This window comes from Portunus trituberculatus, chromosome 32 (assembly GCF_017591435.1).
Source record: "Portunus trituberculatus isolate SZX2019 chromosome 32, ASM1759143v1, whole genome shotgun sequence".
NCBI classification, from domain to species: Eukaryota; Metazoa; Arthropoda; class Malacostraca; order Decapoda; family Portunidae; genus Portunus; species Portunus trituberculatus.
The window spans coordinates 15,904,264-15,922,003 of NC_059286.1; the positions used below are offsets into that span (position 1 = coordinate 15,904,264).

Sequence of the window (17,740 nt, forward strand, 5' to 3'; positions counted from 1 at the left end):
GTGTGCTGTATTTTCTTTTCTTTTCTACTTTTCTTTTTTTTCAATGTTGTGGAAGGTTTATTTCCTTGATAGTTTTCCCTTTATTGTTCAGTCTTTACATTTTTTAATCTAGTGAGCTCATTGTGCTTTAATTGTTAAGACTTTCCTCCTTTTTACCTTTGATTCTCTCTCTCTCTCTCTCTCTCTCTCTCTCTCTCTCTCTCTCTCTCTCTCTCTCTCTCTCTCTCTCTCTCTCTCTCTCTCTCTCTCTCTCTCTCTCTCTCTCTCTCTCTCTCTCTCATAAAGACACAACCGCACAAGAAACACCTTTCACTCTCTCTTCCATTATCAAAATTACCCTTGGAGCAGCAGGAGGAGGAAGAGGAAGAGGAAGAAACAGAAGAAGAAGAAGGAGGAGGAGGAGGAGGAGGAGGAGGAGGAGGAGGAGGAGGAGGAGGAGGAAGGAAGGAAGGAAGGAAGAGCGGCATAAGAACCTTTGTATGTTTGTGATGATTACGTAATTTTGAAAGTGATTCTTCTTTTTCTTTGCATCGTCGTGGTGATTAATCGTGTTTTGTTTGTATTTCGTTTTCTTTGCGTTAGTTGGCTTAGTAGGTCATACATTTTCCGTTTTCTTTCTTTTGTATTTCACCAATTAACGTTTTTTATTTTTACTTCTATAGTTTTATATTTTTTTCCATTATTTGTGAATGGTTGTTATTTTTTTTTATTTCCTTCACTCTTTTTTGGTTATTTATTTTGTTGTATTTAATTTTGTTGATGGCCATTATGATTTTTTTCTATCTTTTTCTCTCTCCTTTCTTTGATTTATTCTTTTCTCTTTAGCCACGTTCGTGTATCGTACTATTTTTCCTTTCTTTTCTACGTGTCCTAGTTTACTTCTCAATTTATTTAACTTTTTTCTTGTTTTTCCTTTTATTTTTCGTGTTGGGTTTGTATCATGATTATTTTTATTCTTTTGCCATTATATTTTTGCTGTTTTTGCTCGTACACTTCTTTCTTTCCAACTCATTTCACTGATATATTTTTCTCTCCCTTTTTTTTCACCTTTTTGTTTCGTTGCAGATAGTGAGAAATTTTATTGTTCTGATCTTTTCATTTTTGCGTCTCTGCTTTGCTGTGTCATTTCTCTGCAATACCTTTTGTGTTCGAATTTTTCCTTCTGTATTTTTTTTTTCGTAACGTTCATTTCTCCCCCCCTGGACTTTTTATTTGCTTGGACTTTCAATATTTTTTCAAACGGTTTTTTTCCTCGTATTTTTTCCTTTGTTTTTTTTTTTTTCTTTCTTTTATTTAAGTTTTTCCTTGCTTTCTTTTTAGTTTCCATTTCTTATTTCCCCTTTCTCATTTTTTCCTTTTCCTTAATTTTCCTTCTTTCCTTTGTTTCTTCATTTTCTTGTTTGGTTTCTATTTGATTTTTTTTTCATTCGTATTTTCTTTAATGTATGATTTGTATCTGTGTGCGTATGTATGTGTGTGTGTGTGTGTGTGTGTGTGTGTGTGTGTGTGTGTGTGTGTGTGTGTGTGTGTGTGTGTTTATGTATGTATGTATGTATGTATGTATGTATGTATGTATGTATGTATATATTTATTTTCATATGTATGTATTTTTATTTTTATTTCTTTCCTTTTCTTTCTTTTTCTTTCTTTGTTCCTTTGTTGTCATGTTTTTCCTTTTCTTTTATTCCTCTATTTTTTGTAGCTCTTTATTAACTATATAGTCAGTCGGTCAGTCATTTAGAGAGAGAGAGAGAGAGAGAGAGAGAGAGAGAGAGAGAGAGAGAGAGAGAGAGAGAGAGAGAGTACAAGTGAGCAGGGCGAGTTATCATTTCCAGCAAAGGAATGAAAAATGACGTATGAGAAAGAATGCATGAAAAAATCAAACAATGAACTAGAAAGAAAAAAAAAAAAAAAGATTGAATATTCGCAGAGACAGTAGAGAAAAAAGGATAGTAATGGAGCAGAAAACGTGATAAATATGCGAGTGAAGAGAAAAAAAAAGAGACAAAAATCACAATGGAGCAGAAAACAAGATAAAAAGGAGAGGAGGAGAAAAATAGCGGCTTGAAAATGAAAATAGAAAAAAAGTGAACTGGAATGAAGCAGATAGCGAGATAAATAAATGATTGAGAAAAATAGGCCTAAAAAAAGGGACAAAAAAGAGAAAGGAAAAAAAAAACAGGGATGGAGAAGTAAACAAGATTAATAAGAGGCAAGAGTAAAATGGAAAAAAAAGTTGAAAATATAAACAAAAAAGATTCGATCTGAAGTAGAGAACACTAGAAAGAAGTAATAAAGGAAAACAGAACAAGGTAATCAGAAGATAATTAAAAAGCAAAGAAAATAATGAAGAAATTAATAAAAACTTCGATGAAAAACAGGAAGAGAAAATATTGAAAACAGCAAGTACCACACAGAGAGAGAGATTCACCTCGGTCGCCTGCTGGTCACCCAGCCAGTCTTCCCATTACGGAGCGAGCTCAGAGCTCATAGACCGATCTTCGGGTAGGACTGAGACCACATCAACACAACACACACCGGGAAAGCGAGGCCACAACCCCTCGAGTTACATCCCGTACTTATTTACTGCTAGGTGAACAGGGGCCACACATTAAGAGGCTTGCCCATTTGCCTCGCCGCTTACCGGGACTCGAACCTGGTCCTCTCGATTGAGTCGAGCGTGCTAACCACTACACTACGCGGTGTGTTAGGAGAGAGAGAGAGAGAGAGAGAGAGAGAGAGAGAGAGAGAGAGTTGACTCGACTCGTTTGGCTGGCTGAGTTATTGGTACGGAGTTTCCCTTCACCCTTCAGCGGGAGGCGTGGGCAGCACCATTAGGGGAGGAGGAGGAGGAGGAGGAGGAGGAGGTAGTTCTCGCAGTCACCCACCCTTGAGGACTCTTGTCTCTGTGTCTCATAACGAATCGCTCTCTTATCTTTGTCATACCTCCTCCTCCTCCTCCTCCTCTTCCTCTTCCTCTTCCTCTTCCTCTTCCTCCTCCTCCTCCTCCTCCTCCTCCTCCTCCTCCTCCTCCTCCTCCTCCTCCTCCTATGACCGCTGTGTACACACCTTGCCTGAAGTGGAGTGTTCTTTAGCTGAGTTTATTCAGTACAGAGGAAGGAAAAGGAGATAAAACAAGCAAAAAAATAGAGTTTTGGATTTTCGATTGGTATGCATTTGTTAATATCAGTAACTGGCGGTAGTCGCTATATGGTTCCACTAAGTTTTTTTTATTTTTTATTTTTTTTTATATAAAAGTTTGTATATTTGTATAAGTGATATGCCTGCCTGCCTGCCTGCCTGCCTGCCTGCCTGCCTGCCTGCCTGCCTGCCTGCCTGCCCGCCCGCCCGCCCGCCCGCCCGCCCGCCCCCTCTCTCTCTCTCTCTCTCTCTCTCTCTCTCTCTCTCTCTCTCTCTCTCTCTCTCTCTCTCTCTCTCTCTCTCTCTCTCTCTCTCTCTCTCTCTCTCTCTCCAGCCAGCCAGCCAGCCAGCCAGCCAGCCTGCCTGCCTGCCTGCCTGCCTGCCTGCCTGCCTGCCTGCCTGCCTGCCTGCCTGCCTGCCTGCCTGCCTGCCTCGCTTTTTTACTGCAATGAAATCCAATTTTGTAATAACGTTAGCAGTGCCAAACCCTTGATGGTCGATAACCCACGCTGAAAAATACAGAAATTTACGGAATTCCGATTTTGTTAAGAGTTTTTAGCGAAAACACTATAATTCAAGAGGCAGAGAGAGAGAGAGAGAGAGAGAGAGAGAGAGAGAGAGAGAGAGAGAGAGAGAGAGAGAGTGTTTTTCCTTAGGGAATTACTTGTATTACGTTTTTCTTGCCCCGAATCTAACTACACGGTTTCTATTACAATTAATTTTGTTTTATTTATTTATTTTTTTTACTTCAAGATGTTTTTTGTACCATTCTTTTTATTCAGACGTGTCATTTATATCCCAAATTTACTTTACGTTTCAACTCGACAACCTTCCAGACAATTATCCCCTCTTCTTAAATGACACTCAACTGTCTCCCTCTTCCACAATGAATATCCTCGGTCTGTCCTTTGCTCATAATCTTACTGGAAACTTCACATCTCATCTCTTGTTAAAACAGCTTCTATGAAGTTAGGTGTTCTGAGGCGTCTCCGACAGTTTTTCTCGCCCCTCCAACTGCTTACTCTGTATAAGGGCCTTATCTGCCCCTGTATGGAATACTCTTCGCATGTTTGGGGGGGGGGCGGGTTCCAGTCACACAGTTTTACTAGAAAGGGTGGAATCTAAAGCTCTTCGTCTCATCAACTTCCCTCCTCTGACGAACTGTCTTCAGCCTCTCTCTCACTGCCGAAATGTTGCATCTCTTTCTATCTTTTATGGCTACTTTCATGCTAACTGTTCTACTGATCTTGCTAACTGCATGCCTCCCCTCCTCCTGGGGCCTCGCTGCACAAGACTTTCTTCTTCCTCTCATCCCTATTCTGTCCAACTCTCTGAAGTAAGAGGCGGTGGCATAGTGGATAAGGTGGTGAGCGTGGGATCGGGCAGACGTCCACGCGTAGGTTCGAATCCCACCACGTACAGTCTTAAACACTTAGCCATTTGTCGAGTGGTTTAAAGTTACCTACATATCACCATGATACCCAGGTTCTAGATGGTTACACTCAAGATGAGCTTGGGCGGTGATATGGGCCCTAATATGGGTACCACTATAAATATAATTGCCTGCACCACTAATGGGCGGAAGCTGAACAGCGCTTCCAATACACTCTTCAAGTGTGCCTACAGGCGCTATAGGCCTTACCGTAAAAAAAAAAAAAAAAAAATCAATTCATTCATATCTTTCACTGATAAACTCTGGAACTCCCTCCCTGCATCCGTATTTCCGAATTCCTACGACTTGTCTTCTTTTAAGAGGGTGGTATCGAGGCATTTGCTCTCCAACTTTGGCTGACGCTTTTACACTTTTTAGAGAGCCAGCACTCAAGTGGGCCTTTTTATCAATCTTTCTTTTCTTTTTCTTTTTTTTTTTTTTGCTTTTGGCTGGCCCTCTTCCCTAAGTAAAAAAAATAAAATTCTGATGTTTTCTTTTCTGGTGGTTTATGTAGTGTTGCTTTCCTCTCTTGTCTGGCTAAACTGGCTTTCTGAATGAACGAGCACCGAGAATCGAGATGTGAACTCCCCGGAGAAAAGCCATTGGCAGCCTCACCATTGTGCTGATTCTGCTTACGTTACGTCAGGCCAGGTCAGGTCAGATCAGGTCAGATCAGATCAGGTTAGGCTAGGTTATGTTAGGTAGATTAAGTTAAGTTTGGTTAGGGTTTGGGTTGAAGACTAAGGATAGGTTAAGTTAGGTTGTTAGGTTCAGTTAGGTTAGGTTAGATTGGGTTGGGTTTTTTTTTTTTTTTTGTTTTGTTTTGTTTTGTTTTGTTTGGTTTAGTTTAGTTTAGTTTGGTTTGGTTTGGTTTGGTTTGGTTTGGTTTGGTTTGGTTTGGTTTGGATTGGATTGGATTAAGTTTGCGTTACGTTAGGTTAGGTTAGGTTGCCTGACAGTAAATGGATGTGGTCAGTGGTGTCTTAATACTCCACCTTTTTTTTTAACATAGATTTTTTTCTTGCAGTTTTTATTTTGAAGATTGTTATGTTTTATGGTGTTCTTTTTCATTAATTTAACTTACATCTTTTTTTTTTCACGGATACCTGTCAATGAGTATGGTGTTTGGTCAGTGAAGTTTTCCAAACATCATCATTCCCCTTATTTTTTTGTACGTATTTTTTATTGACTTTTTTGTATTTTTTTGTTTTAGTGTCTTTTCATTAATTTTCGTTTTCAATGACTTCTTAATCTCGCTTGAGTTGCGTTTGACATCACGTGTCGAATTATGCAGCATGGATCACTTCTAACTAGGAGTGATAATTTAAGATGCAATAATTCTAGGCCTTTTTTTTATATTTTATTTTTACCCTAATGGATTTTATTATGGTAATGGACACGTCGTTAATTTATTTGAGATGACTTCACGTTTTTTTTTTTTTGAGAGGTATGCTATCCACAGCCATTTTTGCTCGATTTAGTAAATTCATTCAGTTATATTTTATACATATTTACCTGTATCGTTTCATAAGTAAATTAAAGGGAATTGAAATTGGAGAGGGCTGAAAATATTAAATGTATACGATAGCAAATCTAAGTCAGCGTGTGAAATTTGCCGAGTAAATTTAATATAGAAGCGAAATTGGACCTGATATTTAGCCGAGGCGAATGTGTTTGTTTGTGGTTTGAATGCGAAAGTTGATGTGAAATCCGGTCCGGGAAATTAGAAAATCAAGAGAGAAGAGATGAACATATGGAAAGCAATGCAATTTGTTGGATTAAAGGAAGGTGTTGAAAGAGAAACGGAAAGAAAACAAGATGAATGCGATGAAGGAAGAGGAGAATGAAAACTAAAGGAAGAGGAGAAAGAAAACCAAGTAAAAACATTCCTAAATAGTTTGTTACGAAAGAAAAGGGAAAAGAATGAACCAGCAAAAATAATAATTAGGCCAAATAAGAACAGGAAAGAAACAACAAAATATGTAAATAAAAGGAAAGAAGCAACGAATAATGAAGTAAGGAATAATAAAAAAAATAAAATAAACCAACAAAACCACCTCACAAAGAGAAACAAGTAAAAAAGGAAAAAAGCGACAAAAATGAGAAAAGAAAACTAGAAAAGGAAAGAAAAGCGGAAGGAAAAATAAAAAGTAAAGGGAAATAGATAGATAGCAATAGCAACAACAGCAAACAAACACAAACAAACATGTAAACAAACAGAAAGCAAACAAACACAAATAATACAAGTTATAAGAAAAGAAAAAAAAAGAGAAAGAAGGAAAAGGAAGAAGAGGAGAAATAGAAATAAAAGACAAGATAAATTACAACACCATTAAAAAGAAGTAATAACAAAGAACAAATTAGAAAAAAAAGCAACAATGAAATGGAAAGTAGAAAAAGAAGCAGAAAAAAATGAATAGGAGCAGGAAGAGTAAAGAACAGAAATGGAAAGGGAAAGCAGAAGAAAAGGATGAAGAGGAAAAAAAATGAAAGGCATAAAAGGACACGAGATTAATTATAACTACACCAAAAAGAAAAACGAAAAAGTACAACAAGAGGAGAGAGAAAAGCAAGAAGACAAGGAAAAAACAGAAGAAAAGGAGAAAACAAAGGAGTAAAGAAACAAGATCGATTACAACATCTTGAAAAAACAAACAACAACAAAAGAAAGGGAATAACGAAGAGCAATTAAAAACAAGAAGGAAAGGAAAAGAGAAGAGGTAAAATAAGGCGTAGGAGGAGGAAGAGGAAAGAGCAAACAGAAGAAGAGGGAAAATGGAATAGGTAAAGCAGGAAGAGAAGAAAGGAAACAGAAGTAGTAACAAAAAAACGGTCAAAAACAACAAAAATGAAAGGAAAAGTAGAATAAGAGGAGGAGGAAGAAGAAGAAGAAGAAGAGGTGGAGGTGGAGGTGGAGGGAGAAGAGTAAAGAAGCACAGAACAGCCAACCTTGAAGTGAGTTTGTCTGACAGCGTAGTTACAAGGACGAAGGGCAGTATTATGTATAAACACACCCCCGCCGCTTCACACCCGCTAAACATATTCCAGGGAAGGGCGCCGCGAGCCGAACCGCATGCAAATTCGGGCGCCGCGCAATATTTCACTAAGTGGGGCGGAACTGAGATGGCGGGCTGGCGGGCTGGCAGGCTGGCGGGCTGGCGGGCGGGCGGCGGGCGTGGTGAGGGAAGGGAAAGGAAGGGAAGGCAAGGCAGTGTGTGATGTAACCCCTAACTCCCTTATTCCTTCCTTACTCCTTAATCTTCTTACCTTATAAACTCTCTCTCTCTCTCTCTCTCTCTCTCTCTCTCTCTCTCTCTCTCTCTCTCTCTCTCTCTCTCTCTCTCTCTCTCTCTCTCTCTCACACACAATAATCGTTCTTGCCTCCCACTCCCATATTTTTCTCCAGCTTTTTGTCTCATCATACTGTTCTTACGTCCGTCTCGCTCCTCGCTTCCTTCACGCCTCCTCCTGCCTCCTGCCTCCTGCCTCCTGACTCCTCATGCTTCCCCACACGCCTTGTCGTCCCCTTTATCTTCCCTCTACCCTTTCAGACGCACCATCAGCCCATCATTAACGAGTTTAGCGTCCCCTTACATGGCTGCCGTCACCACCACCACCACCACCACCACCACCGCCACCGCCGCTGCCGCCACGCATATACAAGCCATCTGAATAATAAACGATTAAATAGAAAGGATGAGATATATTTTTTATTTTTTTTTGTACTACCGTTAAGTGTCTGAATAATAAGCGACTACGCAAAGGAAAAGGAAAACAAGGAGTACTATTATTTCCTATTATTCATGTTACCGTTAACTGTTATTGTGGGGATAGAACAGTTGGAACTATCTCCTCCCTCTATTCTATCTTCTCTTCTGCAGTATTTTATTTTCTTATGAACTGAATAACATCTGAATAACAAGCTATTAAACTCAAAGAATGAAAAAGTTTCAATATTGTACTACCGTTAACTCCAAGTATTTAAATAACAAGAGATTACATAAACCAAAAGGAGTAATAAGTTTTTTTTTTTTTTTTTAGTTATGTTACCGTTTATTGTTACTTGTGGGGGTAGAACATTTGAAGGTTTCTCTCCACAATTCAACCTTCATTGCATAGTTAGTATATTATTTTCCTTGCTACCTGAATAACACCTGAATAAAAAGCGATTAAATAAAAAGGATGAGAAGCATATGTGTTTTTTGTGCATTTTTTTTTTTTTTTGCTACCGTTAACTCAATTTCTAAATAGCAAACGATTATACTTAAGGAAAACAAGGAATGTTGATTTTTGTTTCTATTACATTATTTATGTTACCGTTAACTGTTATATTTGTGGGTATAGAACAGTTAAAGGTTTCTCCCCACTTATTCTGCCTTCTCTTTAAAATCACTATCTTTTTTTATTTCTTGCTTTTCAATATTGTTCATTGTCTTTCATTACCACACTGTCACCTACAGAATAGTTAAGATATTACAGTAAAATAATACCCTACTACCAACCAATCGCTTCAGTAACTAGTGGCCATCTTGTTGTTGTGTTCACCCTTTGATTGCTATTTGATACTGTCTTTAATTGCTGATCACTGTGAGACATCTTTACTTCATCTACAGCCTTTTTCAATCTTAAAAATGAAGAGAAATTGCAACATCCTTACATTTCAGTCCCTTACTTATTGTGTAGATGCTTGCAGTGTTATTAAACGTTTACTTCTGGTGGTACTAATTGCTTCGCGTTGGAGTGAAAAGGTTTGTTTTCACCCCGATTTCTACCATCACTCTAAAGGCTTCACTTGTAGATAGGGAGGTACAGAAGCCTCATCCCATTAACATAGACCTATTATAAATGTTTTGTCGAGTTGGCACATCAGAAGTCTCCTCAACCACACCCACACACGCGCACCCAGAATAAACTTTTTTTGGGGTTGAGATACTAAAGTAGAAGAGTCCTCCTCACTTACACACATCAATAATTAACTTTTCTATAGCGAGATAGCACAGTAGAAGTCTCTCTACCCACCCATACATTTCTACACACACACACACACACACACACACACACACACACACACACACACACACACACACACACACACACACACACACACACACACACACACACACACACACACACACACACACACACACACACACACACACACACACACACTCTTCTATCGAGTTGCGCGTTCCCAGTATTCCAGTATCTATTTCCCTGTGTCTCCCTCTTGCAACAGCATAGTTCCTCAGTTCCTCCATCTCCCTTAAGGCCTCATCCCTCTCTCTCCACCCGACACCGGCGAGGAAACAAAGGTTATCGCGTGGCCGAGGTGGAGGTGGAGGTGGAGGTAATGGTATAACAGACACGGCCATGGTTTGCTTGCCTCCTCCTCCTCGTCTGCCTCTCTAGTTTAATGGCTTCCTCTCCTTTGTTTTGCGTTGTGTTAGAGATCGTGTAATTGTGAGTGGGTCTCATTGTTTTATCTTTTTTAATCGTGGGTTTGATCATAAGGAGTTCCGTGTTTTATCGTTTTTTTTTTTTCTGTAAATTCCCGTGTTTTATTGCGTTTTTTGTGCTATACAATTTTGCATTGTTATATCGTGTCTTTATCCTTTACTTAGTGTTGTTTTAATTGTAATTTGCCACATATATTTGCGTGAAAAGTGAGCGAGCGTATTGGAGAAAGGTGTGAGTCGCATGTCGTGTTGTTTTTTCTGGTTTCATCGTGAACACAGTAATATAGAGGAAGGTACAAGAAGCCATCTAGTTCTTTATAAACCACGCCATCCTGTGCCCTCTGTAATCCCCATCACTTAAGGGTTCCTCTGTTTCATGGCGATATCCAGTAATTAATAACACAAAGGCGCAGCAAGATCTTGAAGCACATGCAGGAATGAAAGGATGGATAGGAGGTTTCTGGTGTTGCTTTGTATATTATTTATAAGTTGGTGTACTATCTTAACGTTCTTACTTGTGGAAACTGGGATGGTAAAAAAAAGAACAATATATACAAATTAAAAGAAAAAAAAAGATAAATGCCCGAGAAGATAGAATAGGTGGGGAGAAATCCTTAACTGTTCTATATGTTCTGTAGTTTATGATTAATGGAAAATTTGGCAAATAGTAGTTAACCCTTTTTCTAATAAATTGTTGAAATTGACGTATAGAAAAGAGAATGTGAATAACCGGTGTATCTTTGCCAGTTTAGCTAAACATGTATTTTTTAGACAGCAATGAAAAGGTTAAAGGATCGACCAATAGTGGAACATGCTTTACGTTCCATTGCTCTTCTCTTGTGGTGACATGTGGTATGAACATGTATGCGTTGAAACTCCCTAGACATTACAAAAAATATAACGAAAGGTCTAGAATTTTTATCCAACTTCTTGTTTACATGACGAAAACACAAACACAGACTTTTTGCGTGAGAATGTGTGATTCTATCTTTGGAGCGTAGTACATCTGGAAAAAGCATAAAAGTCTGTTTGTGTTTCTGTCTTGTAATCTCGAAACTAGGCAAAATTTCAAGAGTTTTTATTGTCTTGAAATTCTGCTTAGTTAAACTGTACTATATAGGGGGAAATGAACTGACACAGACAGATAGACAGACAGACAGACAGACAGACAGACAGACAGACAGACTGACTGACTGACTGACTGACAGACTGACTTACTAATTTATTTGCATCTATTTATACATGCAACGCCTCTTGACTCCAATCAGTTTTTTTTTTGTATATCTTGAATTCTGTATAAAAGGAAACAGACAGACATACAGACATACGTACTCTTTTATCTACATCTCTTTATACATGCATTGCCTCTTGACTCCATTGCTGCGGTGCTTAAGTCGTCCCTCTCTCAGAACGACTCTGCCTCACTGCCCACCGCCCACTGCCCGAGGGAGGAAAGGGGCGGTGCGGCAAGCTGGACTCTGCTCTGCCTCAGTCAAGTGTAGCGGTACGAGGGGAGGTGGAAAAGTGATCCGCCAAGTTAGTCTGAACGGGGCGATGTTGTTGATGTTATCCAGAGGTTGTCTCTCGATTGCTATTGTTTTTTCGTGTGTGTGTGTGTGTGTGTGTGTGTGTGTGTGTGTGTGTGTGTGTTTTCTCATATATTTGGTAACTAACATTTTCTTATTTATAAATTTGTTCACTTGTACATTTACTTACATTTTGCTGCACTTATACTTATTCACTTTGCTTTATGTTTCCCTTATTGAGTGTACCTTGCCTTGCCTCACTCCGCCTCACCCAACACAACTCAACCCAACCCAACCCAACATAACATTAACACAATATTAACCTAACCTAACCTAACCTAAACTTGCCTTACCTTACCTTACCTTACCTAACCTTGCCTTGCCTTGCCTTGCCTTGCCTTAACTTGCCTTAGCTTAGCTTAGCTTAGCTTGCCTTGCCTTGCCTTGCCTTGCCTTACCCTACCCTACTCTATCCAACCCAACCCAACCCATCCCAACCCAAGTAAACCTAACTCCACCTCACTTCACCTCACCTCACCTGTCATACTGCAGATACCTAAAGGCAGGAAAGAGATAAGGAGACGATCAGATGACCCGAATACCTGGCTTAATAAATGAGAACATGGTAATATAGATAAGGGAAGAAGTGCACCTTTTTTCACCTGAAGTACCTCTGTGTCAGGTAACAAAAGGGGAAAGGTGTAATGAGTGCTTTTTTTTTGGTAGCTGAGTTATTTATATTACATGGAAGCTAATGGACGTCCGGTATCACGTTTTAGAGTTAAATAAAATGTGAGCGAAAGAGTGGAAATTTAGCACGTGTAAAGATGTGTGTGCATTTGTTATTTATTATGTGTGTTTTTCATTTATGGTGGTAAGCTTTGTTGGTACTACTACTACTATACTGGTACTGCTACTGCTGCCACACTGCCACTGCCACCACACTGGTACTGCCACTGCTGCTACTGCCACTGCTACTATTACTGCCACTGCCACCATTACTGGCACTGCTGCTGCTGCTGCTGCCACTGCCATTGTTAATACTGCTGCTGTTACTACACTGCCACTGCTGCCACCACCGCCACCACTGCTGCCACTGCTGCTGCCACCACACTGCCACCACTACTGCCACTGCCACCACCACTGCCACCACTGCTGCTGCTGCTGCTGCTGCTGCCACTGCCACCACCACCACCACCACCACCACTACTACTACCACCACTACCACCACTGCTGCCACCACCACCACCACTGCTGCCACCACCACCACCACTAGTGCAGTGCAGCAGTGCTGCCACTGCCACCAGTGTCACTGCTGCTGCTGCTGCTGCCACTGCCACCGCCACTGCTGCTGCTTCTACTGCTACTGCTGCTATTGCTACTGCTACAGATACTGCTACTGTTACTGCTGCTGGTGCTGGTGCTGGTGCTGGTGCTGCTGTTGCTGTTGCTGTTGCTGTTGTTGTTTTGTTGTTGTTCGTGCTGCTGCTGCTGCTGCAGCTGAACTTCATCTTCATCATCATCATCATCATCATCATCATCATCATCATCGAAAAACGAAAATAAAAACAAAATCTCTAATAGCCAAGAGAGCGAGGAAGGAAACTGCAATAATTACGATGATCTTTCGCTTCCCTCTGCTCACCTGGGCGTTGGTTGAGAGGGGAACACAGGTGAGGGGAGACACACCTGCACTAATTAGACGCCATCACCTACTTAGCGTCTCGCCGGAATTCAGGTGAGACGGGGGAGATGAACTGTTGATAGTATTGGTGCTTGTTGCTTTTGATGGCGTTTTGATTAAGATAGTTTTTATTTTTGTTTGTTATTCCCTTTTTATTAAGCTCTTATTTTTATTTTGAGTGTTTTCAAAGTCAAATTATACATTTTGTTTTATTTCTTTAAAATTTTTCCTAGTCAGTATTTTTGTTTTGTTTTCATTCATTCATGCTTAATATTTTCAAAGATAAATTGTATCTTTCTTGATAAAAATAATACTCTTCAATTTCAAAGTCAGATTTTACTAATTACTATTCCATTAATTTCCTTTGTTTTATTTTTTTAACGTTCTGAAAAAATGGCATACAATAATAAACATGTACCATTATAAACCAAAACACTCCAAATATTAAATTCCTTCAAGAATATAATGTACGTATCAATGTATCAGTATTCTCGTGTGTGTGTGTGTGTGTGTGTGTGTGTGTGTGTGTGTGTGTGTGTGTGTGTGTGTGTGTGTGTGTTATCAGACAGTGACCTAGATGTGCTTGTGTTACTAATGAGAGCGATGACACGGCCGGCGTTTAGGTGAGGCAGGTAGTGTCAAGGAGGGAAGGGCGTGTGGACGTGGCGTGGAAGTTGATACGGAAAGACTTGAAGATTATGTGTTAATTGTAGTGTTGATGTTCTTTATTGTTATTGTTGGCACGGTTTTAATTTTTCTTCTTGTACTTCATGTTTTCTTTATTCTGTTTTTCTTTTTCCTCCTCCTCCTCCTCCTCCTCCTCCTCCTCCTCCTCCTCCTCCTCCTCCTCCTCCTCCTCCTCCTCCTCCTCCTCCTCCTCCTCCTCCTCCTCCTCCTCCTCCTCCTCCTCCTCCTCCTCCTCCTAATTAGTGTTGTATTATTTTTATTGTTGCTCATGTTCTCGTTTCTTATCGTGTTTGTTGTCTTCTCCTCCTCCTCCTCCTCCTCCTCCTCCTCCTCCTCCTCCTCCTCCTCCTCCTCCTCCTCCTCCTCCTCCTCCTCCTCCTCCTCCTCCTCCTCCTCCTCCTCCTCCTCCTCCTCCTCTGTGTTTACATACATACTACACTACACTGCATACACGCACAGGTAGCCCAGAGTGAACGGTCATCACTACTACTCTCGACCTGTGACGGGCTGTGTTTGGAGAGTGCCTTGTCAACCATTGATCATCATCGGGAACTAAGTACCAGGGATCAATGTTGCAAGGGGTTATCAGCGTACGACGTCCCTACAGGGAAAGTATGCTATCTCAGTGGATTGAACGGAGCTAGGACCTGATTGACTGCTGCCTCCCTAGAAAGCGTCATACAAGGCTGCCGCACCACCCATTCGACATACACACTGTGCATCCACGTACACAATGCACACACAACATGACATTTGCCAAGCGTTAACACTTTCCCCAACAAACACAAGTAGTCAGACGTAGATTACATATTTCCTTTTCACTCCTTACTAAAATTCCATGTGATTTTTTAATATCACATGGTTTCACCTTTTTTCCTGCCAGCCTTGGCTGGAGGGAAGGGTGGGTGGGGAGGAGCCTTCTGCTTTGCTGTCCTGTCTCTACCACTGGTAGTTAGTAGATAGTCTCAACAAACAGCCTAGTAAGGACCTAAGGGTCCGTTGCTGTTTGTCTTCCTTTGTATTCCTCCTCCTCCTCCTCTTGATTAGTGTTTTATTATTTTTATTGTTGTTGCTCTTGTTCTCGTTTCTTGTATTTTTGCATCCTCCTCCTCCTCCTCCTCCTCCTCCTCCTCCTCCTCCTCCTCCTCCTCCTCCTCCTCCTCCTCCTCTCTAATTACTTACATCGAAGCTGAAATACAAATATTGTAAAATACTCTATTCTTTTGCCAACAGAAAACAAGTATAAAGAAAAAAAATGAATAATAATAAAGAGAGAGGGAGTGGGAAAGGAAGAAAAAGCAAATATGCATATCAATAATTAATATCAGTGACGATGCAACCTGTCGTGCACAAATATAGCAGGTAAATATACACACTAACTAACAAAATTCATAAAATATAATCAAAAAATGGAAAGAAAAAAAGGTATAGATACTCGTAAAAGTGTAAGCAGAATAGACGGTGTTCCTCAAGGTTAATTGTTGGCACCACCCTTCCTCTTTTTCCCTATTACCCTCCCTTCACCTTCACCACTTAATATATGCCTGCTTTACCTGCCGTTTCTAATCCTTGTATCTCACGGGTGCGGCAGTGGCTAGGGTGATGTGGGAAGGGAAGAGAGGGGATGAGGAGGTGGGGGAGGGGCAGATGTGGGTGCTGTTTTAGAGAGAAGCATCAAGGGAGAAGAGAAAGAGGAGAGAAATTAATCTATGTTGTTTCCATCTTGCTTTTTTTTTTTTTTTAACTTCCCGCGAGCTTGGTTAAAAAAAGGTCTGTCAAGTGCAATGAAGATCCAGTGTTGAAGGCCTAAGTAAAAAAGCCTAATGAAAAAAAAATGCCTAGAAAAGAAAGGTAAAAAGAATATAAAAATAGGCGTGTGTGTGTGTGTGTTATTTTTCTTTTTATGTCTTGTGTTTCTTTCCTTGTTTTGTTTTCAAGTGATTTCTTTCCTTGGTTCTTCCTTCTTTTTCTTATTTTTTTGTGGTTTCGTTACCTGCTTTTTTTCTTTACTTGCTCTTTTGGTTTTCGTTTCTCGATTTGTATTTCTTTTATGTTCCTTAAAGTTTCATGTACTATTCTTTGTGGGTTTGTGTGTTTTTTTTTTTTTATCGTCGTCGTCTCCACAATCGTTCTCCTCTCCTCTCCTCTCCTCTCCTCTCACCTCATCCTCCCCGCTTCCGTCCCCCCTCCCCTCCTACATCCTACCCATCCGTCCCAACACGTATCCGCGGACAAATTTTACGTTACCTCTCCTCTACTGTGCGTTCTCCAGTACCGCCGCGCGGGCCCACAGTTTGCAGCGCCACTAAAACACTCGTTGAGGGGAGAAGGGGACAGGTAAGTAGATTGGCGGGGTGGTTTATATGCACCACGAGAGTGAGGAAGTGTTATTCACCCGCGTGTACTTTTCATCTTGGAGCGCTCTCTCTCTCTCTCTCTCTCTCTCTCTCTCTCTCTCTCTCTCTCTCTCTCTCTCTCTCTCTCTCTCTCTCTCTCTCTCTCTCTCTCTCTCTCTCTCTCTCTCTCTCTCTCTCTCTCTCTCTCTCTCTCTCTCTCTCTCTCTGTATCCATTTCTTGTACCTTGTTCCGTTTGATATTATAGTTCTTTTTATTCATTTTTGTATTTTTATTATTGAAATGTGTTTGGTAACGCGATGTATTAGGTAAAGAAAGACTGGTAACTAGCTCGTTTAAATCTACCTTGCTCGTGCTGCACTCTAGCGGCGAACAGCAGAGAGAGTACAGGAGTGAGCAAAAGAGTGAGGAACCGCCAATATACTTGCGCCCATATGATACACCTTGTCCCGTGCCTGGATACCTCAGGGCGCTGCTGGTTGGTTAGTGTTGCATGTTTCGTGTTTCGCTTGCACGTCATTAATGGATACACTAGGAAAGAGGAGCTGCAATGTGTGTCTTTCTTGCTGTCACTGCCTTCACTTCTCTGTGTAGGATTTTTGCCACTGGATTGTTTACTGGTTGTTGCCTTTACATCACGCCATTTTCCTAACCAGAGAGACACTTTGGCGTCATGTCTGGCAAAACTGGCAAGGACAAGGAGAAGGAGAGCAAAGGATCCCCCCTACATCACACCCAAAACTGTGATGCTTTGTGCTTTCATCCTCATTTATGACGTGTGAATGTAACATACTATGAGATGGGTGTACTCAGAAAGAGGGTTGATGATTACTAAGTCCTAAATGTTGTGGAGGTATACTCACTTTGCGTTTATGAAGTTGATGCCTTTGAAAATGAACTCATTGCACCAGAAACAGTTGGATTAATTTAGGTTTGCTTTGCTTTGGTTTAGGGGTTAGGTTGAGATCTAGGTTTAAGGCTTGGTTAGGTTAGGTTAGGTTAGATTAAAATAAGTTTGTTTTGTGTTAGTTGGTGGGGGTAAACCGAGCTACAGTAAAACCAAACTGTACTGAGGCCGATAATCCCTGCGACGCTGCCACGTACCACTCATTCCTTCAAAGAAAACAAAGTAACTGTTCTTCATTTAACGAAAAACTGTTACTCTGTTTTCTTAGAAGTAATGAGTGGTCCATGGCAGCGTCGTAGGGATTATCGTCTCTTGTTATGGGTCAGCACATTTTGGTTTTGCTATAGACCAAATTTGGATTCGCTAAAAGAAAAGGTAAATGAGACAAATGAGCAAAGGAAGGACCTGTAGTAAATGTTTTCCCCTTTTCCCCTCCTTACCTCTTCTTTTTAACGTATAAATAGGTGGATAATTCATACACACACACAAAACACCTGTACTTTTCATATTACCAGCTCTTCTTTATATCTTCCTTTAACACACACACTGGCC

General features: G+C 40.5%; 1 long non-coding RNA gene across 2 annotated transcripts in view; it reads left to right on the forward strand.

Annotated features, from left to right (window-relative positions):
* LOC123512108 overlaps positions 1-17,740 on the forward strand; it is a 226,944-nt gene that overhangs the window by 44,728 nt on the left and 164,476 nt on the right. Inside the window, exon 4 of one of the 2 annotated variants that reach the window (XR_006677028.1) lies at positions 8,125-8,215. The exons of the other annotated variant lie outside the window; for it this stretch is intronic. This is a non-coding gene — a long non-coding RNA (uncharacterized LOC123512108). Of the gene's footprint in view, positions 1-8,124; positions 8,216-17,740 lie in introns of those variants that run through there. 2 annotated transcript variants of the gene reach the window in all.